The sequence below is a fragment of the Egretta garzetta genome, unplaced genomic scaffold, assembly GCF_000687185.1.
Source record: "Egretta garzetta isolate BGI_Z169 unplaced genomic scaffold, ASM68718v1 scaffold136, whole genome shotgun sequence".
Taxonomy (NCBI): domain Eukaryota; kingdom Metazoa; phylum Chordata; class Aves; order Pelecaniformes; family Ardeidae; genus Egretta; species Egretta garzetta.
The window spans coordinates 2,623,042-2,635,771 of NW_009260066.1; the positions used below are offsets into that span (position 1 = coordinate 2,623,042).

The 12,730-nt window shown below is 37.5% G+C and overlaps 1 protein-coding gene across 6 annotated transcripts in view; it reads left to right on the forward strand.

The window, feature by feature from the left end:
- XRCC4 (X-ray repair cross complementing 4) overlaps nucleotides 1–12,730 on the forward strand; it is a 182,749-nt gene that overhangs the window by 3,617 nt on the left and 166,402 nt on the right. For 3 of the 6 annotated variants that reach the window (XM_035896608.1, XM_035896605.1, XM_035896609.1), the window contains exons 1-2: nucleotides 1,044–1,177; nucleotides 3,059–3,127. The exons of 2 other annotated variants lie outside the window; for them this stretch is intronic. The gene's annotated coding sequence lies outside the window, so the exon portion shown is untranslated. Of the gene's footprint in view, nucleotides 1–1,043; nucleotides 1,178–3,058; nucleotides 3,128–12,730 lie in introns of those variants that run through there. One more of the 6 variants, XM_035896606.1, reaches the window with a different exon arrangement.

The window sequence follows — 12,730 nt, forward strand, 5'->3', positions numbered from 1 at the left end:
TTCCTGTACCTTAAAATTTCTGCTTTTTGTGTCAGATTTCATGTGAATTGCTGTCCTCTATCAGTATAATAAAAAAAAACTCTGTGAATTGTGTAGGCTGTTGTTTTATAGGAGTTTGCCAGAGTCTTGAAAGACTGTGAGGAATGAATATGCCAGCTATTATGCTATACTTGATGTGGGATACACAGATACTGAGTTTGTAGCCTGGGATGTCTTTATTCATTGGAATAGAAGATGGTGGCTAAGTTGTCTGGAGAGAAAGTACTTGCATTTTACTTTATATGCTCAATGGTTTTTTACTGCTGTTATACAGAGCCTTTAGGATGATTTGGTATATGAAGCTATGGCATTACAGGCGCTTTGGAGTTATTTTGACATTGATAGTGAAATGAGCAGAATAGCAGCATCTTGGATCTACAGTATGATTCTCATGTATCTGTTGGTGAAGTACTTAAGAACTAAATCAAGCGAGTTAGATTTTAAGCACTAATATGGTATACAAAGGTGCAGAAAGGATGTTCAAAATTGCCTCAGCATTTAAATTCCATTTATTTCAAGTGTTTGTCTGGATTAAAACCAGTACGCCTAAGTCATTACTTACAACAGCCAAAACAAAGCTTTCCCATTAAGTATTACTTGAAAAGAAAAAAGAAGAAAAGATAAAGTCATAGAGAATTGATGGGCTGATGAAAAAAGGTGTCATGGCCTTGCTGTAGAAATCGTTATGCAGTACATGACACAGGTAACCTTAGCTCCTCTTCTGACATACACAATCCCAGTGCTGCTGCTGGTGTCTTGTCTTGCCAGCAGGTTTGGAGGATTACTAGATAGCTTACAGTGGTCTGTTTTGACCAATAAACTTCCATTTCGGTATGGATGAGATAATTTAAAATAGTTTACTATGCTGCATGTTGGCTTCGCTATATTACATGTTACATATGTATGTGCAATGAGCCTTACAAGGTCGCTTGCTGTTTTGTCTCAATGCCTATTTCTGATGTCCTTGTTATCTTTCAGTGCCACTTGAAGATGAGAAAGTTTAATCCTTACCTCTTGTCACCTAGGACTGAGCAGTAGGTGGAGAAAGTTTTTAAGGGGTTGTGTTCAAGCTCAGGAGCCCCAAATGAAAAAGCACCACGCATCCTTGAAGAGTAGATGGAATCGCCAGGAATTTAGGGTGAGATTTTCAAGGTTTCAAACCATTACTTATGTCTTCAAGGTTAACAGGATGCAGCTGTGATTTCTTTACTGTTGTATTCGGCAAAAAGTGTGTAGTGCTTGCTGTCATTGTGGGGAACATGAAATAATGTGCATACACATTTAAGTTATGATCTGGACTAACTTAACTGAATAACAATGAATCCAATTTAGAAAGCTGTTGTAAAATACCATTTAATGGTTCAAGAAATTAAAATTTTTGAACCAAAAGTAGGGTTTGTTCTAGTTCCATCCCTGGTCCCTCTACTGACTTGAGTTGTGTCCCTTTCCTGGGTTGATAAACAGTGTCCTTCACCTCCTGCTGATTGTAATCGAGATTTCTTTGTGGATTTTAGTCTTCCCCACCTCCTTTGTCTTTACAGATGTGCAAGTTTGTATCAGATAATGTAATAATAAGGACTGCTTGCTGTCCATGATATGTCATGATATAAAAGACTTGCTGGGTTATGTATGGCACCATGTTAACACCACTTAAGGTGAAATTTAGAAGAGAGTTACTAAACAAATTACTGTCGTTTGCTAATCTAACATGGTCAACTCTGATCAATATAAAAAATGTATCTTACAGGAAAAGTTCCAAGTTGAAAAAATTTTCATTATGTGTGTGCCTCAGCGAGGGCCACTGGTGTTACTGTCTTCTGAGGCATCCTAATAATTTCACAAAAAATTATTTGATTAAATAGTCCAAATTTCCAAAGTTTGGAAAATTATTGGAATATTTCTGCACCTGCTTTGCAAACTTTGGGTGAGTTTTGTGAGAAGGCGTGTCCTCCAACAGAGCAGACAGATAGAGCAGAGATTGTAAAATAAATAGTAAAAAAGGGAGACTGATCTTATGTGATTTTAAGAGTGCAGAGACTGAGAACTTTTGTGTTCTTGATCTAGACATCAGCCAAATTGCTTGCTATCTTGGGATGGAAAATTTAATGCAATTAGAGGAAGAGTGAGGCTATATATCCTATTAAAGGCTGCATTTGTTTTTAAAAATGATTCAGATGATTATGAAAGGGATTGTTTGTTTACAGGTCTACAAAAGGATCTCAGAGGCCACCCTTTTCAGCACAGTAGCTGGACAGGAAAGAGGGAGCATGGGGCTTTCCAAATGCTGTCAGCTGTGTCCAGCTTATGGTGGAAACTTCACAAAAACCTGAGGAGATATTTGTGTTGACTGAGCTGATGAGGGAAGCTTAGACAGTAGTTGGAGACATCAAACTGTATTGTGTGGGCTTATATTTAATTTCTCCAGCTGTGAAACTTAACATTAATTTGCAGAGTATAGCACACAGGCCATAGGCATAATGGAGGTTGGGCAGAAACGGTAATTTCCATGAAAGCTAGGCATTGCTGTCATAGAGGATAATTATTTTTGGAGATAAGAGGCAAGGATCTAGCTGAAGCATTCTTGTGTGTCTCTTGGTAATAGACCTACTTGACTTAAGTTTCATAATCTCCTGAAGGCAATATTAGAGAGAAGGGTTGGGGTTTTTTTTCCCTGCCTTGGTCAGGGAAGCACAGAGATGAAAACTGTGCTTTATAATCTTTCTCCATCTTGTCTGTTCCAGGGATTTATTTTATTAACCTTGATTGTCCTAAAAATAGATATTTTTTCCTCTTCTTTAAATAATAAAGTAGAGGAGAAATTTTTTAGTACATACTGTTAATTCAAGGTTTGTGTTGTGATTTTGGTACTTGATAATGCAAAACAAATAAGTGTGCTTGTAACATTGAAAGGGAGGAAAATGCAGTGGGGGTACTGTATCTAAAATAAAGGGCTAGGGTTTTTTTATGCTCATATATCTGCATTAGTTCAGAGTTGTATTTCTTCACTGTTTCATTTCAGATAGTGATGTGCAGTAGTGTTTCTGTTCAGCTTCTGCAGTTGAGAACCAGAAAGCCCAGCAACATGAAGGTGAAGTGCGACCCAACATGCAGTGAAGTCAAAGCTTAGCTGAGACTTACTTTTAAAATACTTTTCCCTTTTGTTTTGTTTCAATTTCTGCACCATCCCCCCATAATTTTTTATGTCATCATTCCATAATTACTGATTTAACTCGCCTGGGAAAGCAGTGACTTACAGTCTTCAAACAACACTTCTGAGACCTCTACACTGATGCTCCACATACTTGCCTTGTAATAATTTACACTTTAAGATCTCAAAACTGTGTCAAACTGGTGAGGTATCAAAGCCCATTTGTGCTATATTTTCCTAATACGTATGTAATTGCCTTCTCAGTTCAAGTCCCAATGGCATTTTTCCACTGGTATGCCCCTGCTGTGTCCTCATATTAGTCTGCAAATTTCTTTTCACTCCAGTGCAAGCTAGCATTCTTTAGTAGTTGTGAGGGAAAACTAATATTGAAAAGCTGAGCTGGCTTCCTTATGTAGACCCCCTGCTTGGCATCAACTGTCTTGGGTAAGGGCTTAATTTTTGTAAGTTGTTGGGTTTTCGTTTGTTTTTTTTTTTTTTTTTTCTTGCCTTATACTAAGAGCAGAAAATTCACCACACGGAAGAGTTAGGAAAACTACTTAAAAAAGCAGTGAGCTGATATGTATTGAAAGGCTTCATATTTTTATGTGTAGAACTTAAAATGTAAAAAGTAGAAGTGACTCTTGTGAAACTCTTTGTCCTCTTTCTAAATGTTGTTTGTAGACCAAGCACAAGTTAATAGGTATGTGATTGCTTAGGGTATACAGTCAGCAGCCACTGAATTTGCGACCTGTTTATTGGAACTGTGTACTTATTTATTTTATATGTTGTTTTTTTTTTTTAAAAAAAAAGCTCTTTGTTTGCGCAGCGCATGGTGAGATTGTGGGACTTATGCGCTGGGCTTCCCCTTTGCTAAAATACTGGCATGTCAATTGCTCCTGCATATGCGCTGGCAGCTTCTCTCTTGTTCTGGTTTGTCCAATGTGCATTATCACAAAGCCTAAACTAAGCTGTTGCCTTGGTTTTCTGTGGATTTCTTGCCTCTTTTGAAGGTGCTGTACCATGGGGCACCAACATCATATAATTCTGTATATATGTACCTGTCTTGTTACCTGATAACATTGAATCTCATGGCTTGGCATTCAAGGCAGATTAAAGAACCAAAGCTGAACCTGTGCCTGTCTGTGGAAATGGATGAAATCAATGTCCATTATGGATGGATACAGAAGGACGTCTCTTTACCTTATCTTCAAAATCTGATTGCTCAGCCTAATCCATCAAAAATTAATTTTCAATGCAAAGTGATAAACATGGCTGAATAAAGAGATGCAGAATTGAAATGTAAGTGCATTGAAAGTGAATATCCCAGTTCATTGAAAATGTCTTGTGAATTATTTTTCTGTGGGGGCCAGATGAAACAAAATGAATTACAATGTTTAAATTAATAAATTAAAGTAGTGTGAGCTCTTTGTTTTCAGGGAGATCAATGTTGCCTTTTCTAATAGATAAATAGTAAATGGAAAAAAAAACATAATAAAACTTTTGTTAAGTGAAGACAGGGTAATGCAGGAATTTTCTTCAAAGAAAATGCCTTAGGAAACTGTTTAGCAAGATAAAGTAATTTGGAGTCTAGGCCTATTTTTTATTACTAATTTGACAGGGACGTGAAATTAAAATAATCCATCTCTTTGAAAAGTCTTGGGTGTAGAGGTGGGAGGAGAGGAAGATATGTGAGCCTTCATATTTATACCTGCTCTTGTCCCACTGAAGTGGCTACATTTGGTGAAACTCGTTTTTCGAGGTTACTGGGCTCAATTTTTCAAAGCTCTTCAGAAAACTTACCTACAGAATTACATCCATCCATAGCTAGCTGACACTGATTTCTTTGTTTCATTTGTCCGTGTTTCAGATTTGTTACTCTTGCCTATAGAGCTATTGTGGATTCAATAGTACTGAATTTATTTGACTTTATTTCAAATTAAAAAAAAAGGGGGGGCTAACTGTTTAGTGGAATCTGTTCCTCAGTGATGTTAAGTCAAACATTTACAGAAACATGTCAAACTGTGTGGGATTATAATAGGTCTATATGGGGACTAAAGAATAGAAAACAAAGGAAATCTGTAGGACAGATTTGTTTTGTGTTGGGTATCCTGATAATACTTAATTCTAAAGGCAGTGTTTTGGAAAACAGATGATACCTCAACCAGACTACTATATTATCCAAATATACATCAAAAAGACATATGTATCTAAGTATTTTTGGATGGGTGAAGGGCGGTTAGAACAGGCTGCTTTTTTTTTTTTTTTTTTTTTTTTTTTAATTCCTCAGCTTTTCCATACTCAAATGGGTAATACTGACTTACTGGAAACTACACAGATGGTTTTGGAAATGTGACTAAGATACTAGGGACTCTTGAATCTTGGTTCTTATTGATTGTATGTGGCAGGCTCAGAAGTTGTGTCTGGCAGAACTATACAGATTGCTTTCCTTTTTCTGTTTTTTTTTATCTGCAAAACATATAGTTATTTTAATGCTGTCTTTTCAGAGAGATTATGGGGAGAACGATATATATTTAGATTGATTTTTTTTTTTTTTTTTTGAGAAAGTGAATTATCTTCCTTAATAAACAGTCTAAGTTTGCACTTTTCGAGGGAAGGCAAAACAATTGTGGCTCCATGCCACCATTGGCTTTGGTAGGGCCTTGGAAAGCCAGGCTGACCTACTGCCAAAGTAGAGTTATAAAATATTTGTTGGGGCTTGCAACTCCCAGAGGCAACAAAGGTAGTGAGTCTGGGTATCTTAGGCGTGCCTGCTGACTTTGCATCCCAGATCTGCCCACTTGAAGCCAGTCTGATGGTCATCTTTGATCCTTGCTCAGTTTAATACACACTTTTTAATAACTTCAGTACTAAAATTAACTTTTTCATCATGAAATATTTAGGTTGTGTGACTTAATTTTATTTTTTACAGGTTTATAACATTTATTTAGTATATCCTGATTTATCTAGGGAAACCTTAGGATTTTCCTGATAGGGATTTTGGAAAGTGAGGATTTGACAGCATGCACACACTGAACTGTTAAGAATTCATAGAAAAGGGTGAAAAAGAAAGGTTTGTCCCTTTTGGAAATCTATCCAGATGCTCCCTTACTTGCTAGTATATACTAGCATAATTGCCCACTTGGGTGTTTATTTTAATATATGAAGGCCTTTTTTTTTTTTTTTTTAACCTTGTTATAGCTCAAACTGCCTCTAATATAGATGCTTATAAGTAAGCTTGGCAAGCCTGGATGCCTGGAGTTGGTAGTGGGTTAGGTCTGAGACTTCAAGAGGATGAAAGACACCAGGGTGGGCTTTGCCTCCAGGCTACAATTAAGATCAAAGCTTGTTAGTAAGATTCCTACTATAAAGGTTGTTGACTGTCTGCTTCCTTCTGTTTCTCCTCATTTTTCAGCTGGTGACTGTAGTAAATAAGTCTGACAAGGGTTGTTCCTTATCGTGGATTCCAGATCTTTTGTGGCAAATCTTGCATATCCTATTGGCCCTTGGAGTTTGACAAGCTCAAGACTGCTTTTTTTTGGACATTTACACTAAAAGTATGTGCATGTTTCCAATCCTTTTGTGGCTGCCACAAAACAGTGGGAAGCAAGCAGTACAAATGTTAGCCATGTGAGTCTTGCTTCTGCAGTTGGGTCCATGAGGACCAAATACTGATTACAGCTGTCGTGAAGTCAACCTCTTGATCAAATGTTGTTATGCAGTACTGAATTTTTAAAATGGGACGTTCATCCGTCTGCACAAAGTTATAAAGTCATTCAGTCACTTCTTCATATCCAGTGCCAACTTTTGATTCATTTCCTTTATCTCTAAGACAAAGTTGCATTATTGACAAAATTGTGATCCTCATGCTTTTAACACAGAACAAAGTTAAACAAAAGGACAACTAAATACAATTTAGGTTGCATGTAATATAAAAATGTCTTAGCCCCCTAAATTTCACTAGGAAACAAAGCTCTCAAAATTTTTATCTTCTTTGATCTTCAGATGTATCTTTAGGTTACAGCTGAAGGTTATTATTGAATCTTTCTTCAGTGTCAAACACTGTAGCCAAGGGAATGGGAGGCTTATGGTGAGATGCAATAGTAAGGATGCTGTATTTTTTTCTTCATTTTTGTTGGCCCAATCATGTTCTTCCAAAAAGAAAAGAAAAAAGAGAAAGTCCTTATTAGGTTGATAGTAGTTCTTAGATTAACTGAGTCGTAGTTGAAGTTTTTGTCAGGTATTTTAATGCTCTTCCTCTTGAGTTATTGGAGTTAATGGAATTTTAAATTAACATGAGAGAATATCAATTTGTATGAGATATATCTCTAGAAATATTCATAAATATAGACATTATCTTATTTCCTTCTGTTAGAAAATGTGGTAATAGCTAGTTTTAATCTTTAAAAGCAATCTGGGGTTTTTCTTGACTGGTTTAAATTTCCACTAATCCACTTTGAACTACATATTGCATCTCCCGAGTAGTACCTGTTCTTTGATTATAGGTTAACCATTCACTTTCTTCTGATTATTAGTTTCTGATTAGTGTATGTTGTGGTAAAGCCAATGACAGAAGGGATCAAATTATAGGCTTTAATAGCAGTGTGCTAGATGTGCTGGTCTTCTGTTCTGAACTCCCTATTTTTCTCAACAAGAAAGTACTTAAGTTAATTGCTCCATTAGAAAGACATAGTAGCGCTTTCTGATCTGTAAGTAGCCTTCCATGCATAGCTGCTGAAGTTTGGAACACCTGCAAGCCGAAGCAATTTGAAAAAAAGCCATTAGTCTGCGTGGAAAAAAATAAAGTGCTGAAGTTCAAAACATTATCAATGATGCTGTGTTGGAGCAGCCTAAAAGATTTGGCTTTTGGTCTATGCCTAGTGCTATCCAAAACAACATATAAAATTCTTTGTAAACCAATTTTAAAAGTGTCTTGTTTATTCAGAAGGAACTGTGTGCACTGTTTGTTCAGAGAGTAGACTCCAGTCAATTGCACACCAGCCAACAGCTGATTTCTCCTTAGAAAGAAACATTGCCTAATATAGATCATAGAAGCCAAAGACCAAAGGGACAAAGTGCTAAAGATAAACAGCTCAATCCTCAACTGTTCTAAAGCCTCAATAAAGTCTCTGATTTACAAATTTGGGGTGGGACTCAACTGTTCCCACCTGCAAGCTTGTCTCAGATCCTTGGCTCTAACATGGTGAGGTGCTGGTATGTGGTATGACCTCCTGTGCCCTTAAGGAGAAAAAGACTGGCTTTCTTATGGCCCTAATCAATCAGTTTCTCTGCAGCTTTTCTTTATCATAATTAAGGGAGGAAGAAAGTACTGGCTACTCTCCTTTTATTGAGACAATGAATGGAAAGAGCCTACAGAGACAGCATTGCTGAATATTGCATAGCACTCGAAGGTATGCCTCTGGTCTAGTAGACTCAGGTGCTTTTCAGACTGCAATAGCGAGTATTTGATTTCAGTAATTTAGTTTTTTGGATACCTATAAAAATAGTTTGGTTTTATGCAATTATTTTTTTTTATAAGCTTCAACAGTGGCTGGACTGTTAAATAGTGAGGGTGCCAAAATTCAGGTGGCTGTTTTAACCATTTTGAGCATGAATACAGTTCTTACCTGTGTCCCTACCTTTCTGCCCAAAGATATGAAACTAACTCTTAAAGTTCCAACTCTCCCTCATCCTTTACATTTTTAGCTGTCTTATGAAATGACAATGAAATTATGACTTGGTGGAGTTGGGGGTGTTAGTAAAATCTTAAAAAGCAGTACCAGCTTCTACAAGCTTGTGTGACTAGTTCAGGTTCCAAGCTGATATGTATTTTTCAGACCCCTTTGTCAGTACATCTGCAGTTACTTTGTTCTGTCTGGCCCAGAGTTCTTAAAGCAGCTGACTCTTTCTACTTCAGTTGTAGGCGTAGTGTTAATGGATTGTTTGAGACAATGGCCACAACAGAGAAATGGTTTGGCACTCGTTTAAAAAATTACTAATAATATTTCTAGTGGAACTACTTTTTGAATGTATAAAGGTAGATTCTTAGACAAGCACACGCAGGACTGTTGGCTGGAGTTTTGCATGTGTAGTGGTGATGACAATGAATTATCCTGTTTAATAATTGGCCTTTTAAAGCATTATTTAGATATTAGATTGAAATGTACATAATTTTTTCACTTTTGGAATTTACATTTAGGGTTTGGGAAATAATCATGTCAACAGTAACAATGGGAAACCTAACTTTTTGCAGCCTTGATGCTACAGTAACTCTCCAATTTGTGTATATATGACATCATCTGTGAAAATGAGTAAATGCTGTCGTTTAACCCCAGCTGGCAGCTGAGCCCCACGCAGCCACTTGCTCACTTCCCCCCACAGTGGGGTGGGGAAGAGAATGGGAAGAGTAAAAATGGGAAAACTCATGGATTGAGGTAAAGACAGTTTAATAGGGAAAGCAAGAGCCGTGCACGCAAGCAAAGCAAGGAATTCATTCCCTGCTTCCCACCGGCAGGCAGGTGCTCAGCCATCCCCAGGAAAGCAGGGCTCCATCACACGTAATGGTGACTTGGGAAGACAAACACCATCACTCCCAGCATACCCTTTTCTTTCTTTTTCCCCCAGCTTTATGCGCTAAGCATGATGTCATAAAGTATGGAATAGCCCTTTGGTCATTTGGGGTCAGCTGTCCCGGCCGTGTCCCCTCCCAGCTCCTTGTGCCCCCCCAGCCCCTCGCTGGTGGGGTGAGGTGAGGAGCAGAAGTGGCCTTGGCTCTGCGTCAGCCCTGCTCAGCAATAACCAAAACATCTCTGGGTTATCAATGCTGTTTCCAGCACAAATCTAAAACAGTGCCATACTAGGTACTGTGGTGAAATTAACTCTATCACAGCCAAACCCAGCATGCTAAAGAAGTGTAGATTCAATCAAATTTCTTGGAGGTGTGTTATCAGTCTTCTGCAATCCTGAAGAGTGTTAATTTGGGGAAGGGGAGCTGGAGAATCTGCTTTTGCAAATGTGCTCTTTGCATGCCCGTCAGACTTGAAAACCCTGGGGCAGAAACATGACCACCATTTACACACGAGTGCTTGATCTGTGAAGGGCCAGGTATGCTTTATGCTTGGCACGTTGAAAGCTGTGATGAGAGAATACAGTAAGCAGGCAGGGGAGTTGAGAGAGGCTAGTTACAGGGAGGGTGTTTTAGTTTTACTTCAGTTCTTGAAGTGTAGAGTGATATATCTTTTAAAGATGTTGAACAAAGTTACTTGTGAATCCTGTGAACGTAGAGCTAAATTCAGGTATTCAAGTAGGATGTCCAACTTCCCCACACCCCCCCGAAATTCTTATTTTGGAAATGCACTGGTGTACATGTGTTACTAATTTTTGCCTTTTGAGTGGATGAGATGCATGTACTCACCTTATCGTAAATTAATAAGGAATATGCTCTGATTTAGTTTCTGTATCTTTTCTTTTGTTAGTGGTGATTACTAGTTGCTAAATAGTTAGGTAGCTCCTTTTATTTCCTGTATTCACACTTCAGCTGTGTGTGGTTTGTCCATTTATTCAACACGATGCTAAACTCTGTGGAAGAGTTGTGGTTTTGGGAGATTTGTGGAAGACTAGTTTGGGGTTTTTTGATTATTTTTTTTTTTTACAAACAGGTTTTAAAAAAGCAGTCATACAATATTTTTGTTCGCAATAACGTTTGTATATGCTGTGTAGGTCAGACTGATTTTCATGAAGAAGGTTTGTTCCTCTTGAAGAGAAATAAATAATAGCCATTATATACAGCCAAGAATCCTTAAGCTTTTGCTGATGGTTTAGAACAGTTGAGTGCTTGGAGATCTCAAGCAAGGCTGAACTCTGCTTTGTGAGGCAGTTTCTAAACATGTAGTAATAGCTAATACTCCTCTCAAAAGGTCAGTGAGCACAATGGAGGAGATAAGAGCTGGGAGAAAAGGTATTTTCATTTTATGCTCTCTTGTAAAATTGTTTATTCAAAGATGCACGATAAAATGTGGAAAAGCTTTGACAACTGCATTTAGCATTTTATTATGAAATACAGAGCATTGTTCTGCATTGCGTCTCCTCAGTGTGGTTTTTTATTGAAGTTGTGTTTTACTACAGGTATACAAGTTGTATGGAAGCTTTCTCAGTTCTGCTAACAGGCTCATCCCTTACCCTGGCAACTGACCTCTTAAGAATGGTGTCTAGACGGAGTCTTCATTTTTAGCTGTTCAACATCATTTCAGTGAAATACTAGTGCGTGAGGGTGGATGCATGGGAAGCACAGTGTTATGATATCAGATGAATTTCATTGCGGGCTTTAGAGACCTTGTTAGTGCATCTATAAATAAATAAATAAATTTTCTTTCCTGGGTGACTCTTGCCACCACTTTTTCTGACTGAGTGCTGACATTTCATTCTCTTTTTCATCATACAAATAGAAAATCCAACTCTCTTGCTTTGCTTTCTGTTATAAACAGTCTACACTAAAAAGGAAGACTCTGGTATGGGTGGTTTTCACTGAATACTGCTCTGCTTTGTGATAAGAATCAAATGCAGCAAGCAAAAACTCCCTGTTGAGCTATATATATGCATCAGTACCTTATATGCTGTCTGTCAGTTATGTGCTGCAACTGTTTTTCAATCTTTAAGTTAAAAAAAATAATTAAATTTTAAAAACCTTTGTCTTTCAGAGGACGACTTTTATGAAAATATTTCATAAGAAACTCTGGGTTTTTTTTCAGAACAAGCAGAAAACAAATGGGCATCTGGCAGGCAAAGGAAAATACATGCCTGTGTGCTTAAACATACTACACGTTACTTGTGCTTCTTGTCCTGTGCTCTTTATTGACCCATGTCCAGACAGTTAGTGCACTACAGATCTTTAAAATGGCTTTAGTTCTATAATCACTAATTGAAAAGGCCTTGTTCCAGGCCTCCATGCCCCAAATATTTAATTTTTTATTCTTGCATACAGGTGCACAGACATATTGTAGATTTTTGGAAATGGCCAGTTGCTTTATGATTGAAATAGAAGACCTTTTTTGGACTCAAACTTATTTTTAAATAAAGTAACTTTTTAGTTTCTGGTGCATTTTTTGTGAATAGAAACGCTGAGTATGACATCTGTAATAGTATAAGCAGTGGTGGTTTATGGATGTAAATAGCAAAGTCATCCCTCTTTCTGTTCGTAAGAATTTATGATGCTTAGCTATATGTAACTGATTTATCTCCTTCTACTCCTGCCAAAGCCTTTGAATCCTAAACTCTTTGGAAAAATATTCTAAACCAGGAAATGTTGTGGTGCTTATGTGTACTTAAGCTTTAAGCTGGAAAAATATCGTTAGTGCTTTGAGTATTTGGTGATGAAAATGTAATGGGTAGTCAGGAATGCTGGAAGTGCCTGGTGACATATTTTAGCCAGAGTTCAGCCTGGAATTCATAGCAGGCACTTTATGTGATGTTCCTCTGATTGTTTAGAATGCTATTTGTTAGTGCAAGGTAACCTGAATTGTGGTTTAATTACCCATCAGAAGTAGTTAA